A 9087-nucleotide genomic window follows, 5' to 3' on the forward strand; every position below is an offset into this window, starting at 1 on the left:
AGCACTGTATCTCTGTAGTAGTATTTTTGTCTTCGACGCACAAAGGGACAATGGAGACAAAGTTAGCGCCAAAAGTCTTTTTTATTGGTCGTACATACATACATACATACATACATACATACATACATACATACATACATACTTTACATACAGTACATACAGTACATACAGTACCTGCATACAGTGTATAACATACAGTACATACAGTACATGCATACAGTACATACAGTACATACATACAGTACATAAAGTGCATAAATACAGTACATACAGTAAGTACATCGTGTACATAGAGTACATACAGTACATACATACATACAAACATACATACATATGGTCAGTTTGCCCACCCTTGCTCAATGGGGATATTCTTTTGATGCCATGATTTCAAGGGAATTAATCTTTTCTGCAGAATATATATCGAGTTCATTTGCAACATAGTGAAACGCTGTATGCAACAAGATGTATGTCAAAAGACTATAAAGAGAAAAATAAAATAAAATACTGTCAAGACAGAAAGGAAAGCTAGTTACAACGTAGTGTTTAGCGATTGGCCTAAATTATGCTAATTTAAATTTTTTTTGTTGATGTGGTATATTAGGGAAAATGGCATAAAAAGTGGCCGAAAAAAACATATTGCTCACCGTAAAGTTAAAATGTTATAAGGTGGTATAGTCGCATCCTGCAGGTCTTTTTTAACATTATTTTTCTTAGCAACTTTTTGCGAGCCTTTGGAAATAACTCAGATTAGGTGCAGAAGGAAGAGCGAAATTGATATGGGTTAAGGTTATTGGGGAAGCTAGATTTGGGTGTTTTTGGGTGTGTATGGTGCACGGCAGCGCAGTGGTTAGTGTGTGTGTGGCACAGTTCTGAGGTCATGAGATTGGGCCTCCTGTGTGGAGTTTGCATGTTCTTCCTGTGCTTGCATGGGTTTCCTCTGGGCACTCCGGTTTCCTCCCACATTCCAAAAACATGGATGTTAGGTTAATTGGCTGGTCCAAATTGTCCCTAGGTGTGAAAGAGCGAGCGAATTGTCTGCGCCCGTGTGATTGGAAGATTTGATGCCCCAGGAGTGAATCAGAGTGGCAGAAGATTGATTAAAATGTGTCTGGAACGGGAGTTAAAAGTAGCAAATCACATGTTTAGGAAGAAAAATGTCAAGAAGTACACATGAATTAGAGTGGCAGATGGACTAATGGTAAAGATAACATTGATGGATTATGTGTTGATCAATAGGAATGCGTGTGGGACATTGTTGGACGTGAATTTACTGAGAGGTGAAACTGGTAGAATGTCTGACCACGATCTAGTGAAGGCAAAATTAAGAGTGTGGTAAGTGGCAGCCTGGCAGGGTTATGGAAAGAAAGAGCAAGCGAGAGAAGAAGTGAAGATCAGTGAGTTGAAAAAGTGAGAGAAGCAGGATGAGTATGAGGGAAGAGTAAGGGAGTGTTTTTGAGAGGTGAGGAAAAAATCTGAAAGAAAGGGTAGTAAGTGATGGAATCATATTGTGAGAGCAGCAGTTATGGAAAAGAGAAAGACATTTGAGGTGTAGTTGCAGAGTGAGGATCAGGAAGTATATGAGAAGTATAAAATGAAAATATATTTCCTAAAGATTCACAATTTCACCAGATGATGGCAGTAGCCCTTTGGCCACCACCTTGCCCTTGGCTTTCTGTGAGAATTTTAGCCCACCCCAATTCCGACATATGAATAAAATAAGGAAAGTTGACTGTTAGGGCTTCTGCTTCTAGGACAAGTGGAAATTTGAATATTTTTTCAAAAATCCTTCTGTTTTCAAAAAACATATTATCAAGAGGCACTGCCAGACAAAACACGCTAAATACAAAAAGCTAACTGGAAACGAACGCTGCGAAAAGCTGAAGCAACTGGAAGCTGTTTTAACGGCACAGCAGAGCATCTTCACAAGACCCTACGGGTCAAATGAAAATGCCAGAAAGGCGAGCTACGAGGTTGCGGCGCTGACCGCCAAGCATCTAAACCTTTCACGGAATGTACATTTGTCAAAGACTCTTCAAAGAATGCCAGGCTGATTAATGGCCCCTAGCCCATTTTCATCTAACCATATTCGCCCCGCTTTCTGTAATGTCATGATGACTGATTTGGATCACCTGTGCCCCCTCGTTTGGCGCCAGCCGCTGCGGGCTAGTTGATTGGTGCCCTGTCCTTTTTAAGCCCAGTCCTTTAACTCACCTGTTGTCAGTCCGTCAGCGAACCTCTGTTTCTACAGGGATTACATGTCAAAGTGTCCTTGGGTAAGACACTGAACCCCCTAATACCCCCAATAAGCAGGTTGGCGCCTTACATGGCTGCAAGGCCGCTATTGGGAAATGTGGAGCACATTGTAAAGCGCTTTGGGAAGTCATTGACTTGAAAAGCGCTATATAAATGCAGACCATTTAATTTAATTTAATTTAATTTCATTGACTCTGACTCCCGTCGGTCCCGCTTTTTGCATCCGTTTTTCCACCCGTCCATCCCTGACCTCCCCGTTTGTCTACGGCTACGACCTGTTTTTGACCCCGACCAAGTTTGCTCTCCCGTCAGGGCTTGTGACCCGTTTTTGATCCTGACCACGTTTTTTGCCCTACCTGTTTTCTCCGTCCTTGACACCGCCGTCTCCCGCTTTGGAAGATTCTCTTCCATATTCGGATCACGATCCGATTGTGTGAGTGGCTTGCTTCCCGCGTCCAGCGAGCACCGGATCGCGGGCGCTGCCCTGCCTCTTTCTATCAATAAACTTGTGATTAACGCTACGCATTTGGGTCCTGATTCTGTTCTGGTTGTGACATGGAAACCCCTGCTTTAGGGCCACCACTTTCGATTTTAAACAACAAGTTTACAGAATAGAATGGAAAGTAATAGCAACTAAAAAAAAAAACAACATCTGGCTGAACGCAGCCCTTGCAGTGGCTGCGTGCCCCATGTTTCTGCTCAATGAGACATAATTAATTAGGCTAATGGGATCATTTATCAATGCGGTATGTTACTCTCAGTCTACTCAGTAAGTTTGTTTTGTTCTCAATTGAGATGAAGTGAAGGATTTTACTTTGTTTTTCTGAAGCAATTTAGGTTCTTTTGATTGTATTTAAGTTTATTTTGATAGAGGAAGGAAACTCTAAATAAATATTACTTTGTTTTTCCAATATAAACCAATAATTATAATTGACATTATTCAATTTAAATGACTTATTATCATTTGTTAAATGCATGGATAAAAAAAAAAAAATCAATATTCATTAAATTATTGAGGGGTCATGCGTTGCGTCTTAATAAATTGTTCAAAAACATATATTAAAATGAGCCTTTATCATGAAAGAAACAAATCCCAGATAATATAAATATAACAAATATAACACGAATTAAACAACCCCCAATCCGCCAACAATATATTCTGAAGGGTGGGCATGTTTATATTTAACTAAAAAGTACAAATAAATACATTTGTGTTGCAGCCAACTCAACTACATCTACGAGCGTGCTCAATTTCTCCTCATGGAGCTGTTCTTCCTACTGGATCTACTTTCATCTTAGTCAGAGGTTCTGGGGGATGCCAGGATCCGTCAAGGGGGGCGCGGCCGTGTTTGACATTGGGGAACTATTTTTTTTTTTTAACTCCAAGTGCAATTGCACCTCCACTACAGTAGTGCTCAGTGGCGCTCTCTTGGCAGAGTGTTTTGTTTACATTTACCCTCCATTTAGCATATAGCAGCGAGTAAGAGCGTTTAGTCTGAGGTGTTGACACGAAGTAGAGTGGACCCTCAAATGACTTCGTGAAAAACAAGGAGACAGGCAAAGGGAGACAGGGTGAAAAGACAAACAAGCGTTTTCTTTCAAACCCAAAAGCTAAGACGAGGAAGTTTGGTGACGCACACGTAGGCTTTTTTCCAACCACGAAGATGAGCAAAGAGCGGCGTTCTTCCTGCGTTAAAATTATTGGCAGCGGACAGCATGAAGCCAAAGAAAATAAGCTGCCAGTTTAGGAGACATTATAACCCAATGACCCTTGAGTTTTTTTCAGCAAAACGTGATGAAAGGCAGAGATTTGCCATGGACGGAGGTGATGTGTTCCCACCAATGGTATGAAATTACTTAGAAATAAAAGATCGATCGAGCAAAACAGTGCAGAAAGGGTTCAATCAAGTTTAGTACTGAAGAGATGACGCAAATGACAAATGAATTGGTGAACTCTTCCCCTATTTTACGCGAGACTTGTTTTGTTATGACTTGATCCTCACTAATGTCAAGCCCTAGTTTTCTCTCCTACTACATTTGTTTAGAACCCTCGGACCCGAGTCTGGGTTACCCCACCTGGGGTGAGAAGGAGATTTTTCTATATAAAATTTAATTTATGTACATTTTTAACTGCAGATAATATTCCCCAAATCTCCTCACTAAATTTAAAAATCATCTTTGACTGAATCTTGTTATTTTTGGGGGGAGCATTTAGCTGCATTTCAACTGTGTATTGACTGTGTATTGTTTGCCAGCATTTGCTTTGGATCAATTTTTTTCTTTCTCAAATCCATAACAGTCCAACTCCCATCTGGCAAAAAAACACATATACTGACATCATAATTACACAGACACAAACTCATGTACACACTTTTCCACTAGATGATGGGGAAGGGTCAGAGGGGAACAGGGAGTCATCAGGTCTTTGATTGGATGTTTAAAAAGAAGTGGGTGTCATCTGTCACCTCCATAAGTATCGACCTACCCAGAAAATGATCAAAGAGAGACAGATGCAGAGAAGATCTGTGAATACAACGTTGCGGACAACGGACATGAAGAGACACCAGCAGAACATGAAGAATTCGGAGCAGAAACATTTTCCATTCATCATTTATGCGAGTATGATGAGTTTGAACATTGGTTTATTACTCATTTTTGATATCGATTTCAATTTTCACGATTTTCGGATCCCTGAACCCCTAGGGTCGTTGGGGCACCCCTTCATGTGGCGTGTCTTGGGCAAGTACCGCACCCATTTCATTCCTTTCCAGGCCATTTTTTTGGGTAGGAGTTAGCTCCCCCACATGAAACTGATAGTAATGGTTTCATAATGTCGTTTTTCATTAGTAAAATTAGTAAAATAATGAAAACAGGGCAGCACGGAGGGTGAGTGGTTAGCGCGGCACAGTTCTGGGTTCAAATCCAGCAACCATCCTTCCTGTGTGGAGTTTGCATGTTCTCCCTATGCTTGTGTAGGTTTCCTCCGGGCACTCCGATTTGCTCCCACATTCAAAAAACATGCATATCAGGCGTGAATGAGCGGGTGAGTTGTCTGTCTCCGTGTGCCCTGCGACTGGCTGGCCACCAGTTTAGGGTGTCCCCTGCCCACTGCCCAGATCGCTGGGATGGGCTCCAGCACCCCCGTGACCCTACTGAGAATAAGCGGTTCAGATAATGGATGGATGGATGGCTCTTTACTGCAGAATAGATATCGAGTTAATTTGTCTTTTATCATCATTGAGAGCAACATAGTGGAACGCTGTACGCAACAAGATTTAACATGGCACACTAAGGTAAACACGTCAACAGACTTTATTAGTTATCTCTCACTGTGTGCCCTGCGACTGGCTGGCAACCAGTTCAGGGTGTCCCCTGCCCACTGCCGCAAGTCGGCTGGGATGGGCTCCAGCTCCCCGAGACCCTACTGAGGATGAGCTGCGCTGATAATGGATGGATGGATATTCAAAACGCACAATGATGAAAACATTCTCTTTGTTTCTATTTTAAATTAAACATAATAAAATTGCTGTGAATGGAATTACATAAACTGCCAAACTAATTTCCCAGCAGTAACCGCAACTCACTCACTATAACGCTCTAAATAATAAAGTACAAGGGTGGCATACCCCTTCTAACCTAGTGTGTATTATAAAACAAATACTCTATGTATAGAGGCCTCTTTCTGAGCTGCCCCCAGGCCTGGCCTTACCAACATACCAGTCTATATAAGCGTACAAGGAAGAAAAAAAAAGAGGGTAAACAAAAGAGTTTAAATAAAAGAGAGTGATAGTAAAAAAAAAAACAGGCTGTTTTTATACTGGAAAACCGCTAATAGGCAACAAGTGGTGATGATGGGCAGATCCAGGAAGTAAGGTAGCAGATCCATTAATGGCATGGCAGCAGCAGGGCAGGAAACTGAAGACTTGATAACTGAAAAACAAGAAGAAAACAATGACAGTGTCACCCCAATGCAACACATGCCATAACACTGTGTATAACCTGGAGATCAAAATTAGAGACCAACCTATATTATTTTTAAATAATACCATCTTCACTGTTCCACGGTGAAACAACGTTTTATTGAATCTATATCATGGTACTATAGCACTTATTCACAAAATGACTAGAGGCATTTCACCCCAAAAATATATTTCAGAAAAAGCACTTATCGAAATTAGAGAGCACACTTATTCAAATTAGAGAACAACAATATCTTTGGCATGGAAAAAAATCAGAATGTTAAAACAGTTAGCCATAAATAAGAAGTGTAAAGGCCTTTCTGGAGAATGACTTCAGCACATAACCGGCCACACGATAGCACTAGTCTCTCACACTGCTCTGGTGTGATTTTGGTCCATTCTTCTTCCAGCCGCCTCCTCAGTTTGGTTATTTTAGTGGGTTTCTTGACCATAACTTGGTACCAAAGATTTTCCAGGGGTTCATTATCGGGTTGCGATCAGGACTCTGGGCAAAACATGCCATAATCTATTGTTTTTACTTTCAAAGAAATGCTTTACCCGTTTTTGCTGTGTGACAAGGAGCACTGTCCTGCATGAAGACGGCAGGCTGATTGGGCGATGAACACAAGTTAGGAACTATGTGCTGTTGAATAAGGTTCTGGTACACATTTGCATTCACTCAGCCATGTAGCTGTACAAAAGGACCAACTCCTACTGCATAAAACATGCCCCAAAACATGACACTTCCTCCTCCACTTTTCACAGACTTTTTTTCGCTCTTTGGGTTTAGTTTTTCTCTCATGTGTCGCCAAACATAATGCTTTTTACGGACCCGAATGAATTATTTAAATAAAAAAAGGTTTTTGCAGGACACAATGTGTCGAGGTAGATTCTTACCATGTTCAACACATAACTGGCGAGCAGGGTTGGGTAGGTAGGGTTACTTTAACTGGATTACTTTCAATTACTTTTGGATTACTCCAATACTAAATATGCTAATAAAAGACAAAAGAAACCAAATATGAATAAAATTATGACTCACAACACATGGTAAGCTTTCTCTCCTGGCTTTGATCTCTTTGATCTCTGGCAAAACTAACATAAAATGCGACAGAAACAAAATGAAAATCAATCCAAACAGCTTGCCAACATCATTTTTGCCATTTCATGTATTTCGTTACTCCCCAAGCCTGCACAAAATTTTGTAATTTTATTCATATTTAGTCTATTTTGTCTTTTATTAGCATATTTGTTATTGGAGTAATCCAAAAGTAATTGAAAATAATCCAGTTAAAGTAACCCTACCCAACCCTGCTGGCGAGCAATTACATGTGCAGTGTTGAAATGATTACCCATTGACATCTTCTGCAGTGACCTGTCCTCTCTTGCTTTTGTCTACCGTGGACAACCAGCTTTTTTGGGTGACTTGAATGAGTTTGTAATTTTGTAAAGATTAAATATTCTCGAAATCGCAGATTTGGAACCATCAACTTGTCTTGTTATGGCTGATAGGGTCATTCCGTTCTTTTTTTGTCTGGACAACCTGCTGCCAAAGGCTTTCAGTTACTTTAGAACATCCCACCATTGTTCAGAGTCAATGAAACTGGCAGGTATAATGCCAGTTAAATAGGGGTTGATAGATAATCGAGGAAACTAGCACTATGTGCCGGATTAGCACCATTACGTCGAAAGCACCTGAAAGTGTTCTTTTATTTTAATCAGGGAATTTTGAGCAAAATACAGGTTTGTGGTTGAAATGCCTTATCCATTTCCTGAAAAGGTAATAGCAGGGTATGAACACAACAAAATGTCCTTATACTGTTGAGAAGTACAGATGGCATTTTTCATAAATATTCAATTTTTTTGTAAATTGTTCTCTAATTTTGATCTCCAGTGTATGGTAATACAAATTTAATTAAGATTGACTGCTGCATTAGTCTGTCATGTCCAGCATGGTCGCCGTGGCGACCGCCTGGCCCCGCCCCCTTGGCACCGGCTGTAGCAGATTTTCTAATTTGCGTGTGTGCATCTTAAGGGCGGGTTTTGGGGATTGCCGGTTGCGGGTTGCGGGTTCATTGCATTACATTGCATTATTCTGTTCGGTTTGACTTGAGGAAACCTGTACTTGCCCGTTCTGAGTAAAAGCCTGTTTTGTGAGTATTCCTAGTTTGAGTTCCTGTTTGCCTGTAAGCCTGTTTTTGTTTTTGTCCCTGAGTGTTGGACGACTTTTATTTCCTTAATAAAAGTAACTGATCGTTAACGCTAATGAGTTCACCCTTCCTGCCTCCTGCCTCCGATCTGGTCCGGTCTCGTGACATAGTCGATTAAAATACGACAGCTGCGGACACAGTCCGCAAATGAGAGTCTTAATGTGTTACTTTTCTGTGCTAGACATTCCCCCGCTGATTTTTTTTCAAATGTAAGAAATGGACGTGAATGAGTTCTTACACTTTGTGCTCGATTCAGGTTTTGACTGCATTATAGCCCTTCATAATATTTATTTTTAAAGTGTCGTCAAAATTATGTTTTGCTTGCTGTATTTTAAATTGGTATTTTATTTTAATCATATCTACAAATATCTGTTTTGAACAGGTCGTTCTGCAGTGCTGACTGCCATATAGAGTATTCAATTTGTGTTGAGGAACGACAACAAGATGAAGACCTGGTCATAAGTCAGCCAGAATAAGTGAAAGGCTCCAATTTCTCCTCCATGGTTTTTAGCAGGTCTAATCCCCCAAGCGTCTAGCAGGTCTGGACCCATGCGGCTTTTGGCACTTTTACAAAAATGGAAAAAGATATGGTTTCCGAATGAGAACAACCATGATACAAACATTTGTGTGAGTATGTGTTGCCTTCCTTAGAAGGCTTTAATAAA

This window comes from Urocampus carinirostris, chromosome 7 (assembly GCF_059441175.1).
Source record: "Urocampus carinirostris isolate Australia breed hairy pipefish chromosome 7, RoL_Ucar_1.0, whole genome shotgun sequence".
NCBI lineage: Eukaryota > Metazoa > Chordata > Actinopteri > Syngnathiformes > Syngnathidae > Urocampus > Urocampus carinirostris.